This window comes from Phaenicophaeus curvirostris, chromosome 4, assembly GCF_032191515.1.
Source record: "Phaenicophaeus curvirostris isolate KB17595 chromosome 4, BPBGC_Pcur_1.0, whole genome shotgun sequence".
Lineage (NCBI taxonomy): Eukaryota > Metazoa > Chordata > Aves > Cuculiformes > Cuculidae > Phaenicophaeus > Phaenicophaeus curvirostris.
In genome coordinates, this window is record NC_091395.1 from 38,752,530 (window position 1) to 38,772,698 (window position 20,169).

Below are 20,169 nucleotides of genomic sequence, written 5' to 3' on the forward strand. Positions count from 1 at the left end.
TGGTTCACACTGCGCTTGCCACTACCATGTAACACACTTTCTTGGCAGTCACTTGCTTTAGCTGTAACAAGCTCCAGAGAGTGGTGATTCAAATGGACTAGAATTTCTTTGTTTGATGCCTCCATGACTGTCTTCATTTTTTGAAGTGGCACTGTAATAGCTTTGTGCCAAAATTAGAAGTCTGGAGGCAGCATTCTTCTTTGGCTTCTAAGAAGTTCAGGTGGACTATTATGTGGGACAGAGTGGGTGGTGAATGTCCAACACTGGATGTCAGATAAGCATCAGTTACGTTTTCATTTTTATGTTAACTTCAATTACTTCATTTTTATAATTCCAGGCCAGCAAATTATATATAAGAGACCAAAAACTTCCCCAAGACATACTTCATCTTAGTTTCTTTGCACTCTGAACTACTTGTACATTTTACATTAGATCTACTATATGTTACTATAAGTTACTTATATTATTTTACTTTCTTCTCTTTCTGTCTCATTTTTCATTTGATGTATCTTCTAATCTGTTAAACTGTCTGTGAGCTTCAGATTTCTTGCTACTATTACTAGCATGGCTAGATTTCTGAGGTCTGCTATAATATTTGCTTTTCCCTCTGTTCCCAAAAGAGAATGTAGAAACTTAGACAAGAAAGCTTGCTGCTGCTGTTGTCCAGGGCATTAAAATAAGAGTTGACAATGCACAAAGTCAAAAGGGGTTTGAGCAAACTGGAAAAAGCTCAGGTATCAACAGGATTGTACAAAGTACTAAATGGCTTGTAAGGGATGGCTTATAAGGCTTACAAACACATCAGAGCTTGCTGAGAGTAAATGCAAGAAGACAGTCTTCTGTTCTAATAAAATAACTAAAATTTATCAAGTAAGAAAGCAGGAACAGATTCAAAACAAGCTTTGATGTTTGTTTCTTACACAGCAGATCTCATGAGTAAAAGCAATGTAGGATTTCACAGGCAGACTTTGCAAATACTAGAGGAAAGACTGTAGAATTTTTCTGTTGAAAGAAAGCTGGGGGCAAAGTAAGTTGAACTAAATCCTAATAGTAGCCCACTGCTAGTAGTGGTAGAAAAGATACAGAACATTGGTCTAGTCTTTCCAGTGATTGCGACAGGATTAGATCAAAGATTTTGGTTTTGTTTGTGTGTGATATGTGTCCTAGATGAGTGTGGTCTTAAACTGGCTCCTAAAATATTGACACGTTCATTTAGAAGCACTGATGTTTATTTAATCAGCTTTTATGTTTATATACTTCAACAGCAAGTGTGTAAGCTTGTCGTCAATTTCACTTCAGGAAATGCCTTATCTGGCCTTAAATATAAATCTTGAATAACCCACAGTCATTATTTAATGTTAAACATTAGCAAGTCTATCAAAAGAAATTTAGGCTATGTTAATTTGAATGACATTCTGGTGGAGTGTTTTTCATTGCAAATGAACTTGTTTCTAAGATGACTTTGCTTTTTTTTCTCTGGCTAAGAGCTGGCTGAATTTCTCAAAAATCATTATTATACTCTTTCTGAAAGCTTAGATTCCTGTAGGTAGCATACACCCTTAAAGCTGCTGCTGATAAACTGTCAAGCTTCACCTATTATACCATATGTAAACTCAACATAAGCTGGATTATGAAAAGAAATATGAGAAATCTTTCAGAGCTTTATTAGAAGATTACGTGGTAAGAAAGATTCCACTTGATCTTAAAATATGTTTGATAGAGTATAGGAATTATTTGACTTGTATTAGGGATTCAGCTCACAATCTGCATATGTTCACTTCAGTGCAACACCTACGATTTAAGGTGAATTTTGTAACTATGACTTTGTTTAGTGATTGTACATGTTTTTAGCTAATAACATTAGTAAATTCAGATTCACAAAGTGGTGAAAATCACTGTTATTTTAATGGCAGATATATATTCTGCTTTCATCATTTTGTGCTGGAATGTGATGGTGTAACCGATGGATATCTGGTTATTTGTATTGCCCTTTGATACTGTGATCTAAATTTTAGCACTGTTTTTAATCCCTATGATTAATTTGCTTGAGTTGCATTGCTCACAAGATCTTCTTCCTCAAGCATCTGTGCAAGATTCATCACAAATCTCTCTTAAGTTGCCCATGATTGTCTTTGATTGCCTAACTAACAGAAATGCAAGACCTACACAGGTAATATCTGCTACTGAATCTGGATTTGAGTGCAAGGTATTTGGGAGAACATGCATATAACATGCTTAATTTAAAAACTTTACATCCATTGCTGCTGGTGATAATATACCACTTTACAAGTAAAGCCTATAACTCTACTGTATCTTTCCTTCCTTTCAGTTAAATTTCTACTTCTAAAATGTAGGATGGAGCAGTGAAAAGCCTCAAACACATTATAAATATAGGATTTATTTTGACTGGGTAAAGACATACTGTAAAACATCTCTTGTTTTCAGTAGCTGGAGCAGTCCCAATCTTTGTATATTAATTCTTTCAACACTTGAGTAAATGTGTTAGTAAGTTCTACCCTATTATGTATTCTGCATTCATATAGTGAAGAGGAATTACTGTTCTCTAGTTAATCTGTACAAAACGTAATGAAGTTTAAAGCTGCTTGTTGGGGCATCATTGCTGTTTGTTTCCACAAAAAGAAATGGGTCTGTGGGCCTCATAGATTTTCACTTCTAGGAGAACTTGAGCTTTAACAATTTTTCTGCTTCAAGTACTGGGGTTGAATCTGTTCAAAGAAGCTGCATTTGTACTGAAAGCTGCATTTCCAAGTCTCTATCTAGTCACTGAATCAGACAAACAAAATTTTAAATGTGATGTCAATACCCATATTGTCTGTTTTCTTAGTATAGATGACAACTCGGAGCCTATTTTTGATAATATACAAAGACCAACAGCAAAGTTAGACTAACTGTATAGGTCAGGAACCAAGAGTGGAAGGGGAGAGAAAAAGAGATAGTTATAGAACATGTCCTAACCTGTTACAGCATGATAAGCCTCAACTAAATTGCTTCGCTTAGTATGAGTGGATGCGTGCTCAAATTGCGTGCTGAGGGGCATGGTTTAGCGGTTGATAGGAATGATTGGACTTGATGATCCTGTGGGTCTTTTCCAACCTAGTCATTCTGTGATTCTGTGAAATATAGACATTTTCTTATGTTAGTTGGAAAATGTAAGTGCACCAGCTCACAACGCTTTGCCTGTGAAACAGTTTTTACTTAATAACAACACTGTTGTGCTTGAGCACCCACCCTATTCACCAGACCTGGTTCCCTGTGATTTCTGCTTCTTCCCAAAGATCAAGCTGGTGCTCAAGGGAACACATTTTTTGTTGGTAGGAGATGCAAAACCAAAAACAACAGAGATCCTCAACAGCCTTTCAGAAAATGATTTGCAGAATTGCTTTGAATGTTGGAAGCAATGTATGTAGCCGTGTTTCAGCTCAGAGGGGAGCTATTTTGATTTCCTTAATTTGTTAAATAAAAAGAGTTACAGGCACAGGTTGGGGTTTTTTTGGACCTCGTAGTTTACTTACAGAATGTATGTGCTTCAGGAATTCGATTGAAACTATGTATAGTGGTTTTGGCTTCCATGGGTTCCCTACCTCCCCTTCTTCTCCAAGTAGGTGGGAAAGAGTTCTTAACTGGAGAAGAAAAGAAATAGTTTTAGTGATTTTTGGCTTAAAATAGAGGTACTGTGTTTGTATGAGCAATTTCAGAAATGCTTACAATTCCTACATATTTGCCAAAAATAGTACAATAGTTCTCCCAAATTTGTATAGCTGACGAATATTTACTAGGGGAAAAAAAAGAACCTTGAAATCTTTTTTTCACTAGAAGTGAATATATTGTTCATTCTTGCTGTAAATTAAATCATAATTAGCCATTTTGGTTTTCATCTATTGAATGAAGCGTCTCATTCACCTTCTTCTACTATTAACAAATACTGCATAAAGTTCAAGTTTACAGTTCAATTTGCTTTTGGTTGAGAAGTGCAACAGTAGTTATTTCAAACTGTTATTTATAGAAACTGATGATGTGATACTATCTTTTTATCATCCCTTCTATACAAGGAACCATGATGGGAAAGGCACTCATAGGACTGATATGGTGAGAAGTTAAAGGGACAAGCCAATGAAATGCCCTTGTGAGAAAGAGGGCTAATAGCATCCTGGGCTGCATTAGACGCAGTATTGCCAGCAGATCAAGGGAGGTGATCACTGATGAGGCCACACTTGGAGTATTGTGTCCAGATCTTGGTTCCCTGGTGTAAGAGAGACATGGGCATACTGTACAGATTTCAGTGAAGGACCACAAAGATGATTAAGGAACTGGAGCACCTTTTCTGTGAGGAAAGGCTGGGGCTGTTCAGCTTGGAGAAGAGAAGGCTTGGAGGGGGATCTTACTAGTGTATATAAATACCCAAAGGAAGAGTGCAAAGGAGGTGGGGACAGACTCGTTTCAGTGACACTCAATAAGAAGACCAGTGGCACTGGGCATGAACTGAAACCCAGGAGGTTCTGTATGAACATTAAGAAATGCTTTTTGTTTTGTTTTGTTTTGTTTTGTTTTAAACTGTGAGAGTGACCAGGCCTTGGCACTGGTTGCCCAAAGAGGTTGTGGAGTCTTCCTCCTTGGACTTATTCAAAATTTGACTGGAGATGGTCCTGCACAACCTACTCTAGGTGGCCTTTCTAGCAGGGAGGATTTACGAGGTGACTTCTGAAGGCCCCTTTCAACCTTAACCATTCTGTGATTCTGTACATAAGTGCCTCCAATAAACAACCTTACTTTACAGCTTTGACCTGGTTTTGAAGGGGCAGAAAGTAGTGCATGGTGCTCCACGTCTTCCAGTACTGGGGAACTGTGGAGAATTGGAGAGAATGTTGGAAGAGAAACAGAAACTGAGTTCTGGCAAAGTGCAATTAGTGGAGAGGTAGAATTGAAGTTCTACTAATACCCTCCTTTGTAACCTGATAACTTGAACCTGCTGTTGCAGCTAGGACAATGAAGATCATGGGATAGATTTCCTTTGCTCTTCTCTTACTAATTCAATGCTGTCATAGAAGTATTTCTTAGAAGTATTTCTAGGAGCTCAAGGGTTGTAAAAGCAAAATACCATAATTTGAAGCTTGGCAGAGACCTGTAGTAATAGTGATCCAATGACAGCATTTTATTTATTTGTTATGGAATTGTCGATGCCAAACAATCTTTTTAACATTAACTAAATTAAAAATAGTTATTCTCTCTTTGTTTGACTCTGAATTTCTCCCTTTTTCTGCTTTTGAAAGCACAATTGTACAGTTCTTTTAAAGGAGTTTTAGAAGGTTCATAAGAGAAGTATCACCACCCTTGGTTCCAGTGATGATTCTCTGGGTTGTCTGTCTGTTGAGGTCCTTGGGTGGTGGGTGCACACCCAATCGCTTGGGGAGTCTCCTTTTATGTAGTGCTGTTCCATGCCCCTTCTTCCTCATTGTCTTCAAAAGGAAGGGGAGGCATTGCTCCTTTATCCTCATTAGCATTGAAGGCAAGAGGAGTCATGGTGAGGGCATGGTTTCTCTCTGTATATGTCAGGCAAGAGTCTTTGAAAGTCCAAGAGGGGCTTTTGTGTTGGTTACCCTCAAAATTCTAGGCAAAGAGTTCATGGATCAGTCAAGTGGAGGTTTTTTCTCCACTCTGATTGGGTGATTTTTGGTAACTGGATTCCCAATGCCAAGTCCAACCTTCATTACACTGTTCCTCAGTGCAATTCCCATCATCACAGCAACCAAAACTGCAGAATGTTCTGTCTGGAGAATCTTTAGGACCTTCTAACCTATCCAAGTTGAAGATGTTGGAGACATTTTAATTGACAACATGTCTCACACAGATATGATCTTTGCTACTGATAAGAAAAAAGAATAATTTTTATTAAAAAATATATTATTTGGTTGGTTTTTACATTTCATGAAGAAACCAGGTTGCTTAAAATAAAAAAATAAAAGTAATTTAAGATTAGAAATTGTTTCTACTGTTATAGTTCTTAGCAAATGTAGTTTCCCTGATACTCAAACATAGACTAAAGGAAATTTGATAAATTGGGTAGTGAAATCTAATTAGATCCTTTAGTTTTCTCTTTATCTGGAATGATAGCATGGGTTTAATTTAAAAATGTTGAAAGCAAACAACAGAAATAAAAGAAAACAGATTACAGCAAAAATAAGTTAAAGTGTAGCCCAAAGAAATAAAGTAAAATGATACAAAACTTCCACTTGCTAAGAATGATGTTATGTATTTTAGCATTTAGTTGTATTGGCTTTGGGTGCAATTAAATGGTGAACTGTATACTGCTAGGAAAGTTTTTCTCCCTCAGGGCTGGAACAGATGGTAGAATTTTTTTTTTTATTCTTTACACCATTTAGAGACCAAGACTGCTGAATCTTTAGAAGAAAAAGTGGTTTTGCCAAAGAAAACTGCTGATATTGGCCTTAAAGCAGTAGAGTTCTTAGCTGTATTCTCTATAGGTTAATTACTAATACTCCTGATAAACATGCAGTGTATTGAAGCTTTGCTTTTAGCAGTGTTTAATACAGGTTTGATATCTATCCAATAAAGTTACTTTTGTAGAACAGAAAAAGTTCTACTGACTAATAAAATTGCAGGGTTTAATTTTTCATTCAGTCTTTGTTAGTCAGGATATTTCGCTGTGCTAGAAGGAAGCCAGGAATTTAGCATTTCCCGATCATTACTTTGATAGTTAAAAGAATAGCAGTCTAAAAACACAAAGAATGTTAACTGAACTGTTGTTAATACTATTAAATTTACTTGTGCTTATGATTGATCTCACCTGTAAAATGAGAAAAAAGCACTCCTGAAATTTAGTAAAATGGCAAGTCTTGTATCTCAGTAAAAAATCTGAAAGTGAGAAAAATATTTTTCAAGTGTTAAATACTAATTATGGCCAAGAAGTTGTTGCATTAGTGCTCCTAAATTTAAGACAACTGGTGAATTGGGTCATTCTTGTTTATCTTCCTGTTGCAGCTTCTCCTTGGTAAAGGTCTTTGCCATTCAAATGGAACAAAGACTCTTTTTGGTCCCTTAATGATGCAAACTATAGTTGTACAATTATCATTTTAGAATATGAGCTCTGTGGGCTCTTAGATTTGCTGTCATTTTATCACAATTGTAGAAGCATCTTTAAGTGTATTTACTTAAGCAGATGGTGAATAGCAGCACTGGGACTGTAACTATCTTTTTTTACTGTATGAGGAAGTTTTAAAGCAGAAATTTTAGCTCCAGTGGTAAGAAAAACATACTTTTGTAATAAACCTTGTAGGAAAAAAAAAATGGTGAAAGATTTTAAAGCCCCTGATAATGTTGAATGTAAGAAATCAGTATGTTATTAGATACATTAGAATAAGTGACTTATTTTATCTATGAAAATGCTAAAGCTTTCTTTAATCTTTACAATATTTTTAAATTACGTTGCTTTTTATTTAAAAGAAATTGGAAATTGTATGTTTCAGGTTTTTGTAGACAAAAAACCTTGAGTGCTAAGGGAAGGAGGAAATACCCTTCTAGTTGGTATGTAATTTTCTCTGACCCAGTTCATCTGGGTAAACTCAGGGCCTGAGTCAAGCCTTCCTATGGAGTCTAATGAAGATTAGGTTCATTGAAGTCAGTTGAAGAACAAGTGATGTATTGCAAGCATTAAAGATGTAAAAGGGAGAAACCACATCCTGATTTCTCCCTTACTTGCTTTACATGTTCTACAGAAGGTAAGGATTAGGAAAACGGCACAAGTTGGTCAACTTGAATATTGTCCTGAAATGTTCTCAGATTTACTTGAAATGTAAATCCAGACCCAGAAGCAAGGAAGACCTCCTAGCTCCACTGTTCTAAAGGTAGGCATAGTCCCACAATGAAATGGTGCAGCATTTTGTGAAACTGTCTCTTAAAGGTTGATATTTGGTAAATGATGCAGCTGGTGGCAAGTCCTCACTTATAATGGGTATGATTAATGTGCTTCATAATTTTTAGGAATTTGCCTCTCAGGTTATTTAACTTTTTAAAATATTTTCTTGTATAAACCCTTTAAAGTGTTAAAAAGTTTAAAAGTATACAGAAAATTGTGTTGCTTTGAAAAAATAGTTAGATTTGCTTTGTTTATCTCTCATGTTTGTAGAGAATATATACTTGAAAAAAATTAAGAGATCAGAAGGAAATATTATTACATTTCCTGTGCTTCTTGTGGTTTTGTGTGTGAGGTTTTTGTTGTTTGGCTTTTTTTGTGGGGAGGGGTTGGTTGTTGTTTTTTTGTTTAATAATGTAAGAGTAAGAAGAAACTCCTGAATGTATTTATTTATTTATTTATTTTAAAAGAAGGCATTTCCACTAACCTTTTACTTTTTATGGACTTAGAAGGTATAGTCCACAAAGACTATACGCAACAGGAAGTCTAAATAGACCAAAGAGAGAGAGACATTAAGTGGTTAAGTCTTGAGTTAACAGTTCACAGAGAGGCCCAGGTCCTAATCTACACTATCTGGTAATAACAGCTTGCAATGTTTATTCATTTTTATAATTCATAAAGAAATAAGCATATGTCTGTGTGATGTGTAATCATTAGAGTTGTCTTAATATTGAATTTGTAGCTTCAGCCTGTACATACATATATAACTTCAATATGAGTTAAAAACTCACCCCCCCCCCAAAATAATGTTTAAAAAAAGGAAAATCAAATAATTGCTTCATTTTGTCTGTTATGTTAGTCTAGTTGCAGTTCTAGTGGTGGTGATGGTAGTGAGGACACTTTCAAGCCTTGTGGGGCTTCGATATGCATCTTAACATTCCTATTTATTAGCACCAATGAACTGTGGTTGGGACTAGTCCACATTTCAATAAGTTGCTATGTTTTGAAGTTCAAATTAGCACATTTCTAACATTAAATTGTTAGTGTATGCACATTTTAAATACTCATGAATTGTTAGTCTGGGAATATTGGCTCTGGCCTTTGCCAAAGCAGTGAATTGTATTCTTCCCTTTGAGTTCATGTGCTTATTGCTAATTGAGGAATAATGATGTTCAGCAGAGTGTGTAGGTCTTTTAAGGATCAGATAGAGCTAACAGCAGTTTATAATGGAACAAAATAACAGGGACAGAGATTTTTGAGTAACGCCATTTCCTGTTGACAGACTTCATAGGTTTCAGTCTAGAACATGTATAGGCTACTGGTGTATTTTCTGGGGCTTCTTCCCTATGAGACTGTCCTAAGTTGAAGATTTTTTTTCTCCTGAATATATCGAAGGGATTTATTTTCTGTCCTGAAGAGGATGGACTTCCATTGTGTGAAACCACCATCTTCCTTGATATTTTAGTGAATAAAAGTCAACAGCGATACTTCACTGTTTCTTGGAATTGTATTGTTCTGCTTTGCTCTGCATTTTGAAAAACTGCATCAATGAGTTATTTCCCTCATTTATGTGGCTAGTGTGACAGTTGAGACAAATTGCTGTTGCCTCTGTTCTGTTGTTTAGTATTCAAGATCTGCTTGGTCTTTCATGAAATGACCTTGGTCAAGGTTTTTCCTAAGGCTGAACTTCTCTTTCCCATCTCCATCAGAATCTCTATGCCTGTAGACAGAATGCAATGCAGTGGGATTTCATCAGCAGACTCATTTTGTTGTCTACATTGTAAAGTTTTATTCTGAAAGCTGTTTGTACTGCAGTATTTGCTGAAACCCTATTGCACATATGTGTGTATATACAAACTAATAAGTATACTGCATTTAAATTTATGTAATTCTACATATGATTGTGCTTACATAGACATCTTGGCTGTGGAATTATGACTAAAAGAGAGGACAACTTACCTTTGCTAACTGTGCTTAAGGTGTTTTTTTTAATGGAGCAAGAAACAACTGAAATCTAGAATGACAACAATGAAGAAAGAAAGTGAGAGCAGTTATCCAGCATTCAATGGATGTATGCTATTGCAATCCTTTGGACCTTGTAGGGAGATGAGAGGCAGAAACATCATGAAGAAATGACAACTTCTTAGAGAAGTTCCTGGATACTCGAAAAAACAAACTAAAACAAACAAACAAAAAAACCACAAATAAAAACCCAACAAAAACCCAAACGCCTCCAAAAAACCCCAAACCAATGAATTTTAACTCCAGTACAAAAAAAGTGTTTCAGATGGTGTAGTGGAAATAAAATGTTTAAAGTAGTTAGAGGTAAAGAAAGTTGCAATTTATACATGACTGATGTATGGATGGGAAGAAAAATCACAGAATTTCTTAAGGAAAGAATAAAAAATGTTGCATTCCTTCTACCTCTTTTCTTACCTCCAACTTTTTGATACTGTGTTATATCACTTCTTTTTAGTAGTTAACCATTTGTTACACATTGACTTAAATCCAAAGGAAGGATAGTTTTTCCTTCTGCTGCTGAGACTGAGTTTCTATCTATTTTGAGTCTTTGTGGGTTATAATTTCATCATTTTGGAACAGTGAATGACCAGTTCAGACTTGCCTATGGGAAAAAGTTCCTTGATTACCTGATTACTATCTCTGCTGACAATAAAAATTTCTGTGCTCTGGGCAGCTTTTTAAAATATTTGGCCAATTTGAATTTTCTTGACTGCTTATTAAGATGCAGGAAGAGAGGCATTTAATAGCTTTTTAACTTCATTTTCAAGCAATGGTGTCATTTCCTTTCATAATAGAAAAGAAATCTCTTAAATGTAAGAATTTAGCAGTTGAGCTATTTTCAATTTCCTCTGACATCCACTATCAACTTTCAAATACATTCCATACTGTTATGACAGTCATAACAATTCAGACAGCCTAATAAATATATAGTTATTCCCTTAATTCACAATTTGAAAACAATGCCTTTGAACAGTCCTCCAGATATGGTTTTTATGGGATAATTCATAGAATTTATTTAACTGTCTGTAAGCCTTTTGCTGAATTATACTTTGGGAACATACAATATTTTGCCTGTGTTTGCAAATTCAAAAATATTTTCATTTTAATTAAGTTTATATTATAAAATAAGGGAAAAAATTAAATAATTCCCGGTAAATTATCTGGCATGCAAATATAACAAAGTTATCACTGGCTAAAGCAAAATAAAAACTGTCAGTGGATACACATACAGCACTACTAACAAGGACAGGACTCTAGGACTCTGCTATTTCTGAGCTAAGACAAAATACGAATACAAAAGGCATGTCAGTGGCTATCTCTCAGCTGACTTCTGTAGTGAAGTGAGCAACTTGGCATTGTGCACCAACTTCACACACTGACCATTTTAAATGACTGTGCTAAATTTGCTTCATACCATCAGTTGGTGAATCCCTTGATGGTGTTTGGCTGCTTTGCTATGAATGTAATCGAGATGCATTTCTCAATGCTGAGTCTCAATCTCAGTAAAAAAAACGCTTGTTACTGTCAATTGTTAGGAAGAGAGACACCAAAAATATAAGTGCCAAGTTTTGACCAGCTGTAGGCATTATATGCTGCATAAAATACTTAGTGAATTCATTTGTGCATAATCATTTAAAAGCATGAAAATGTTTTGTAAATTAATAATCTATTGCTGACTAAAGAACTATATTACTGTAATTAAAATCTTCAAATAACAAATATGCAGCACCAGTGCAAATTTCCTGTTCATGGTCTTTAGCCAATGTTTCATATCTGATACAGAATTGGCGGATGCATGCTCCCTATGGTATACATGTCTTGGCCTCCCAGCTGAGTTCAATGGTAACTTTAAATTTATTGGCGAATAACTTGTTGGCTGTTGTTATTGACAATAGCAGGTGACCTTTAGGATAGAGCTGGACCTTGAGTACCAAGGGTCAGGCAAGAAACAAGCTCTGCAGAAAATCTTCACTTTGTCACGGAAACAAAATCATTTGCATCTGTCAGTGCATAGTAACTCATGCAACCTGTAGGAGGACATTACATTCCTTTAAACAATTTAGAGAGAAGGATGTTGTGGGAAACAGTGTTGTAGGCCTTACAGAAGTCCCCGTAGATGACAACAGTAGCTCTTCCTGTGTCTACTGATGTAGTCATTCTATCACAGAAGGCTAGTAGGTCATCTAGGCAAGGCTAGAAGGACATTATATTGACAATGTTTCCATACCTTTTTATCATGGCAGATTTAATGAAAAGAAAGACCCTTGAAAAGTGAATATGTGTGGTTTGTGATGGTAGCATGAAGAATGATTTTAAAATGTGTTTGGAGAAGATAATAGGGTTAGTATTACATAGGAAGCTTTAATTCTGCATTTCTAATTAACTCACTGGTTCAGAGGTATTGGTACAAGTTTTGTCTGCCATTTATATGCTTTAGAGACGAAGATTTTAATTCCTTGTGTTACTTTGCCTACTTCACTTTTCAGTTCGAGCTGAATCTGTTGGTTAACTTGCACTGGTGTGTGCTCAGTGGAAGTTAAGTTTGGCACAAAATAATCTTCAAAGATTTTGTCTGAACTAAATGTCTAAAGTACAGAGATGGAAGGTTTGTCCAGTGATCTTTCCTGTAATGAAGTTCCTAGTGGAATTTAAGTAGAATATCAAAAAGGAGGAGATATCTTTGCCACTGCTCACAGCAATATAGAATAAATTTGAATAGATACCATAAAACTTGTGATGTTTCTCTGAATGCAATGGCTAAAGTAGATACAACATGAATGATGTTAATTCTGGCAAATGCACATACTTGATTAATTTCTTATATATAGTTGTTTGTGGTTGTTGGGTTTTTTTCATATGGGTGTCATCCTGAAAATTTACTCTACATACAATGAGTATATACACATAGTGAAAGAGTATTACTGACTAGAAAGTGATCCTGCCGATGTCTCTCTATCAATAGAGGCTAAGTATGTTATAGTGTTGGTGCGTTGGCTTTTTTGGTGGTTTTTTCCTTTTGTTTTTTAATATTACTGTGCTTGGGAAAACAAGATTCTAATGAGATCTGCTCTCTATGCAATATAATACATTATTTGTCCTATGAGAGTAATCATTTAAATTCTGTTAGTAAAAAGTACATAAAATTTCATTCTCGTCTACATTCTAAATCTAAAGGATTTAATTAATTCATATTTTTTTCTAATTGTATTTCAAACAATCTCTGTCTTAGAAATTGTTAAGTTGCAGTTATGTCATAAAAGTTATGTAGGTTAGGGCTACATGTAGGGAATTTGGTTTTGGACTTTTTTGTTACTGCTTTCAGTTAAGAAGTGATAACTGATGATAAGAAAATTTCATATTACTTTTACCTGGCCAATATGCACATATTCATTTCAGCTGGATTATACAATGCAGCATTTAAAATTCTTGCTCAGAAAGTCCTGGCTTTTGCTGTTTTCAAGGATAGATAATGGATTTGGTGTTGTCAATTATGTTAATATTATTGAGAGATTTTCAGATTCCCTAAAATATTTCAGTATCTCCCGTAATGGGCCTGTCACTGCTGTGGTATTTAATAGGCTGTTTGCTCTGTCTTCTGCTCTGCATTAAGAGTCACAAAAACCTGACTCAGTTGAAGTCACTGAGCGTTTACTCATTGGCTTTGTTATGGACAGTAAATTTCATCCCAGAAAGGAGGAAAGGACCCTTAAGGAGGCATAAGTAATACCATGTTAAGTATCACATCCCTTATTTCAATGTTAAATTGCATTACATCTTAAGAATTATTTTATATATTCTATGTCTTTACCTTACATAGTCGATTTATAGCATTTAAAATTAGCTTCCTATAACTTAAATCTAATCTTCACTGTTAGAATAAACCTGTTTCAAGCTATTAGACATTTTCTGAGCAGGGACTGTGGTCTTGGTTGCAAGGGTGTGTGTGATGATGTAGAAAAATATTTACTATTTACAGTGCTTATAAGACTCTTGAAAGTTAAGTGCTACTTGGTTATGATGGCCTTGTAATATGCAGAAGGAAGTTATCTTCTGATTAACTTGGGTAAGGCTGAGGTTTTTTTCAGGTCATTTTGTTTAGAATTTTTAGCAAAAACCATTAACTAGTAAAAATACTGAGTGTATAAACTTCGCTACAAGAATTTTTTTGATTATTGCAATGTGCAGGTACATCCTGAATGTATTGAAATGGTAAATTCTTTGGAGCAGAGAATTTCTTTAGAACTTTTTTTTCATTCCTGATTGATGATCATGAAAATTCTAAATGGCACAGACTTTAATAGTTCATTTTATTTTAAAAATTGAAACAAGAAAATCCTAGGAATTATCAAGAATATATTTTGCTAGAAACAGATTTTTTTTATTTTATTTCTAATTATTGTAGTTTTCTGTCCTCAGACCAAAACAGAACAAAGGGTAAAGTGTTGTTTGCTTCAACAATTTGAAGTTGGGTAGCTAATAGCTAACAAATATAGAGATAATCAAGGCTTACTTTGGCTGTTATATTTAGTATTTTGTCCTAACACCCCCATACTTGGCTACTTCTAAAAGCTGCCATATCACCTATGCTTCTAATACTTTCTTAGTATACACCTATGTGTAGCTATCCAGTTGGAAAAGATGTTAAGTTACTTGTTAAAAATTTACATAGGAACTTAAGAATAGCAACTGCAAACTTTCAACTGTTTTTTAACACAATTTTTATTTCTCTCTCACAAATGCATTTTGAACTAAATTTCTTGAAATTACAAGCAATCTACTTGGTTCTTATGTTTAATAGCGTCCGTTTCCTTTTATTTGAGCATTAATTATGAATAATGTTTTTTAAATTAAAGCTGTATACTGCAGTAGTCTGTGGGGGGAGAGTTATTTTATTTCTCTCTGCACTTAGTGTTCTTGGCTGTCTTAACTTTTATTTTTCCTTTACAATAATTTCTTCTTTCTCTTTGGATATTGCTTTGTCTACTTAGCTTTATATTATTCATCAAGGCAAAAAAATACTTTATAAGAAACTTCTACCTTTTTAGGTTTTTTCAGTTAACTTTCATGCCTGGATAATATTTTTTTTTCCAGTTGGCTTATTATCAACTTGAATTTTTTTGAATCTGAACATGATCTAAAGTAGCACTGAAACTTCATTGCTGAGAAACACAAACCTATGGTTACTAAATGTAGGAAAGCACAGGTCTGTAAATATATCTTCTTTTTTTTAATGGTTATTTCATAGCTTAGCTATTCTACTCAATATACTGGCACTGTAGCAAGGCACATACCTCACCAAATTACTGTAGAGGAAATGTGATCATGATACTTGGCACTGCATGTAATTACAGTAACAGTGATTATATCAGATTAAATGTATTCCTAGTTTGGTTTTTTTGTTTGTTTTTTTTTTTTTTTTTATGACAGCCAGTAGTGAATACTCCTGTAAAAAGTCCAAGAAATAGAACATGCGTATAGTCATTCTCCCTGGGTATGTGTTCCCAGTAACCAGGAATTTAAGGACTCAGAGCTCAATATTATGATTGTATATCATGTTTGATATCCCTCCCCCTCAGCTGGCCTGTTCTGCAACTAATCCCATTTATATTTTTCTTTTATAACACTTTCTGTAAGAGGGAATTCTTCAATTGAATCATGCCATATATGAAAAGGTCTTACTTTTGTGTTTTAAATCTGCTGCTTGGAAAGTTCATTTCGAACTCCATTCTTTGACTGTGATGGATAATTCATAGCATGGCAATACCCTTGCATCACTATTTATAAGTCTGGGATATTCAAGGTTATGAAGTACTATTTCTGTGGCAAATCTTGCCTTGATACATGACGTAAAATATACTGGCAAGTTGTTCTTGCAGAGTATAGCTTTTTGAAATCTGTTTTACTTGTCTTGCTGCTGTTATTCTCCTTTATTGTTTTCATTTCTACATAACTCAGGCACCATATATGTAAATATGTGTAATTTTCAAAGTAATTGTCCTAGTTGTCTTTCCTAATGGAAAAATATTACTTTGTAGTTTTTTGGTTTGGAGTTTTTGTAAGTGTTTAGATAGCTTTCTACATGTAATTGTGAAAAGTTATATTTGAACACTATTGGGAACTAGCGTAAGTTGGAACTTCTCATGGTACTAGAAGAAACGTGTTGCAAAGATTCATTAAAACAACAGGAGAGGAAAGGATGTTGATGGGGTATTGCACTAAGAAAATGCTCAAGCTAATTGACATGGATGACAAGCTAAGTCTAACAAGTAAAATTACTCTTGCTTGTTTTATTCTGCAAGAGAGATTTTTGTTTTATGACAACCATAGTCTAACAAGGAAGACTTCTTCAGGATGGTAATGGGAAGGTTCATTGAGAAAAGTGCATAGTAACTCTCATTGTAAACAAAGATTTTTCCCCAATCCCAGCCAACTCCATCCAGTCCCTTGGAAAGGAAGGACTAGATTGATCCCTTTTTTGTTTTACTGTCCCTCTGGCATTTACTGTAACATTTTAATGCAAAAAGTAAGTATGCAGATTTCCTTATATAAAGGCCCAAGAGACAGTTGCTGGTAAGGCTTGTGACTTTCACAGATATGCTGAATCAGATTGCCTGGAATCTGGCACTGGCAGAATCAGAATTTCAGTGGTTTTCTGTATTTTTTACCTGTAGGGACTGACTTTGCTAGAAGTAGTCAGAGCTCTGTTGAAGCACTTGGAAATCACATGGAAATGAAGATATTGGTGTCTCACTTGTATTCATCAGATAGTGATGGGGAAAACAACAATCAGATAGCCCTTCTACTTAATTTGGGGTGGAGACTAACTCAAGAATTGCACCTCACAGCAACAGTGATTTTATTTAACTTTGAGGGTTGACCTATTCTGGTTGGAAAAGTCTTAAAATTGTACCATCTAGTGAGTGGGAAATATTCTCTAACTTGTTAGTTGGGGCTCTAACGCAAAAGCATTAAGTCCTATTACTACAGAAATTCAACTGAAGATATTTAAAGGTAGGTTTTCCTTAATGTTCTCTAGTGTCATTGCTAAAGAATTTTCCTGGGGATGTGGTATCTGAGAAGGAATAATTTGTTTAAAGAAGGTTTCAAGTTTTCATTTCTTCCTGTGAATGACTGAATTGTAAGAAATACTCCCCTATGTTTTAGTTATTAAAGCTGCACTCCATTACTGATTGCTTTGTGAGTCTAAGGCTTTTGTAAATAGAATCTAAGTTAATTTAATACTGATATTAAATGATGTAACTAAGGGCAAAATTTGGTCCCAAATGGTGCTTTGTTATGAATGCGGTGGTTATGGTAGAATCACTCAAAATCGCTTAAGTATGACTATTAGAGCTAAAACTTTAGGGACACAGTTACCTAGCTTGCCATAATTAAAGCAATTTTTTCTTGTAATCTGACTTTAGTCAAGCATACCTAAGAGCTGAAATTAACCTTTTAAAAATTCCCATCTCCCATGCCCAAAAGGTCTTTGAGCTGCAAGTATATTAAAATGACTTTTGCTTACTTTGTGGCAAGCTCTTGTTTAAGTCGGCTTTCTCTAAAGTAATTCCTTTGCACCTTAAATTCATTTGAGTCTAAGTGAGCGAATTGCTTTCAGAATAAGGTAGGCTCAGTTTGTAAGAAAGTTAGACTTTTATTTTGATTGATGTTGCCTTGCCTAGTTGAGTTCTCATTTACACTTAAAATAAATATCTGCTAAGCCGGTGGCAGACTTTCTGTTAGAATAGCCTGCAAATATACATCCAGTATTGAAAAATGTATTTTATAGAACTAGGTGCTGCCGACGGAAAATACTAATTAGAAGCAGTCCTGATAAATCAAGAGAAGTGCTGACAAGTGGTCTTTTTGTTTAGGTGTTTCTGGCATTCATAGGTAATCTGATTTTGTGCTGGTTTCCTTTTGTCAGACATTAAACCTTTGCTATTTCATGTTGTATCCTAATCTTCTCCCTGCCCTGGGTGCCTCTTCTTGGCTTCTTTTAATCTGTTAAATTCTGTACTATCCTACTTTCAAATTTGCCTGAGAAGCTTCTCTCAGTATCACAGAGAGAAAATAGCGCCAAGTGCTTTTGTTGTAGTCTTAGAATATTTTCCCATGTAGTTAATTATTCCTTCTTAAAAGTTGTAATATCATTATTCTTATTAATATTTTGTACAACAATTGAACCCTCTCCAACAATATTATTTGGCCTTATAACTATATTTGAATTGTTTGGTTTGTTTCATCCTTGCTGATGAGAATGGTCCATATTTAATTTACCTAAATCTTCTAACATAAAATTCCCTCAGGCATTTAATTCCTTCGGTGTTTTTCATGCCTGTTGGCAATAATTTTCTGGTCGTATGCCTAGAACTGAACATGCTGTTCCAGAAGCAGCTGTGGAAGTGCAGTATAACAAGTACCCAAACACCGTTATATGTAGCTTTTAGCATACACAAGATAACACTGCGAAGACTTTCTTTTTACTGATTCACACCGATTAAATATATTGTCTTCTCTCTTAACTCTCCCATTTAATGTTGCTCTGAAAATGTCTTCTTTTTATTCAACAACTGTTCCAAATTATTTTTTCCCAGTCTAATGCAATTTCATTATTTTCAGATTATGTTTTGAAAATCTTTCTCACATTGGTATTGCTTCATTTCTGTTGTGATTTGTATATTTCTTCACCTTATTACTTATTGAATCTTCTAGGCCATTGCTGAGTATGTGGAGTACTAGACCTAATAAAAATTTGTTTATTGTCCTAGAAGTGGCCTTTCACTACTCAATACTAGCCATGTCTTAAAGTAGGTTATTAGCATTTTCTTCCCTTATAAAATCAAATAAGAACGAGTTAGTTTTGTGACTATAATAAATCACTCATTAAAATAAGAATAGTTTTCATTCATTAGATGGTTTTATTTTCCTTTTCCCTATGCTCTTCTCAGTAACTACGTAATTCAATCAGGAATTGTATGACAGAATTGAATGACTATTTTCATCCCTGTGGATTGACACTCTTTTTTTTTTCCCCATTTTTTAAATTAACTTTTAATATTGCTTTCTAATAATACTTTTCTCGTATTCTTAATGCAGGCTACTAGGCTGGTTTAGATACAAGTGACCTAATATATTTAGGTGGCCTGATTCTGTATAGTGAACAAGCATCTATTTAAATCAATTGTAGAAAAAAGAATTATCGAAGTAGTTCTTCTTTAGCCAATGTGGTATGCCCTCTCTCTTAAAATGGAGAATATAGTTTTCAGGGCCCAATGTAGTCCTTCATTTCTTGTTATTGGAGGTGCATACATGAATAATAATTCTTGAGTTAAGACCTTTAGTTACAGGTAAATAGGCAATTAGTGCAGAAATCTCTACTTGTACACTTTCTGGCTCCTACCATGGGTCCCTTCAGTGCTAATTCTTCAGCCTTTTATAAAGATATGTGGAAAAGCAAGCAATATGAAAGTAAAAAGCCAGCTCAGGAAGGGAAAATATCCTATCAAATGCTTTCAAAGTGCAGTGTTTTGATTTTTATCTCAATATGTAAAATTGCTTACTGTATTGTGCTGAGAGGATAACCATTTATTTGAGAGTGAACAGTTTCTTTCTGAGATCTGTCTGTATTGTGAACTATTAACACAGATTAGCACTTGTTCTTTTAATACCACATTTGATTGGATGTGTTCAAAGACATCAAATTAAGTTTGAACTAAGCAACATTAACTATCAGCTTCCTAAACTTTATGGCATCCTATGTAGTTTTTGTATTTCTTTAGTATTTCAAACACTTTCATTCTTTTTAATAAGTAAAACAGAACCAATTAATGTGTGGTATTGTGTCGCTTCTGGCAAGCTGGGCTGAAGTTCTCTGCCACACTAAGAGCATTCCTCCTGCGTGCTAAAAGAGAGCAACAGTGCCAGTACAATATAGCTCTTGGCAGGCTCTCGCTTAAACAGAATATAGTACATACTTAGTCCATCAGTTTGATAGTTGTTTCCTAGAATGTCAGTGAAAAAACAGTGACTCAAGGTCTGTGTTTGATTATAGACTCCAATTGCTCCTCAACTTTTAGCCCGTTCTGACCCATCCTCTATCAACAACTAGTCCCTTCTATATAATAGCTCCTTTCTTGCCTCACATGGGTGCAACTATTCTAGTCTGTTACTCCTTTAACCCTCTACTGATCAAAGTTGTTGCTTTCCTTTTATTTCCATTATAGGTCCTTATCCTTTTGTCTGCCCAGGAGGATGCT

General features: G+C 34.9%; 1 protein-coding gene across 3 annotated transcripts in view; it reads left to right on the forward strand.

Annotated features, from left to right (window-relative positions):
• The window catches only part of FSTL5 (follistatin like 5), a 286,299-nt gene that overhangs the window by 100,823 nt on the left and 165,307 nt on the right, over window positions 1-20,169 (forward strand). The window lies entirely within an intron of this gene.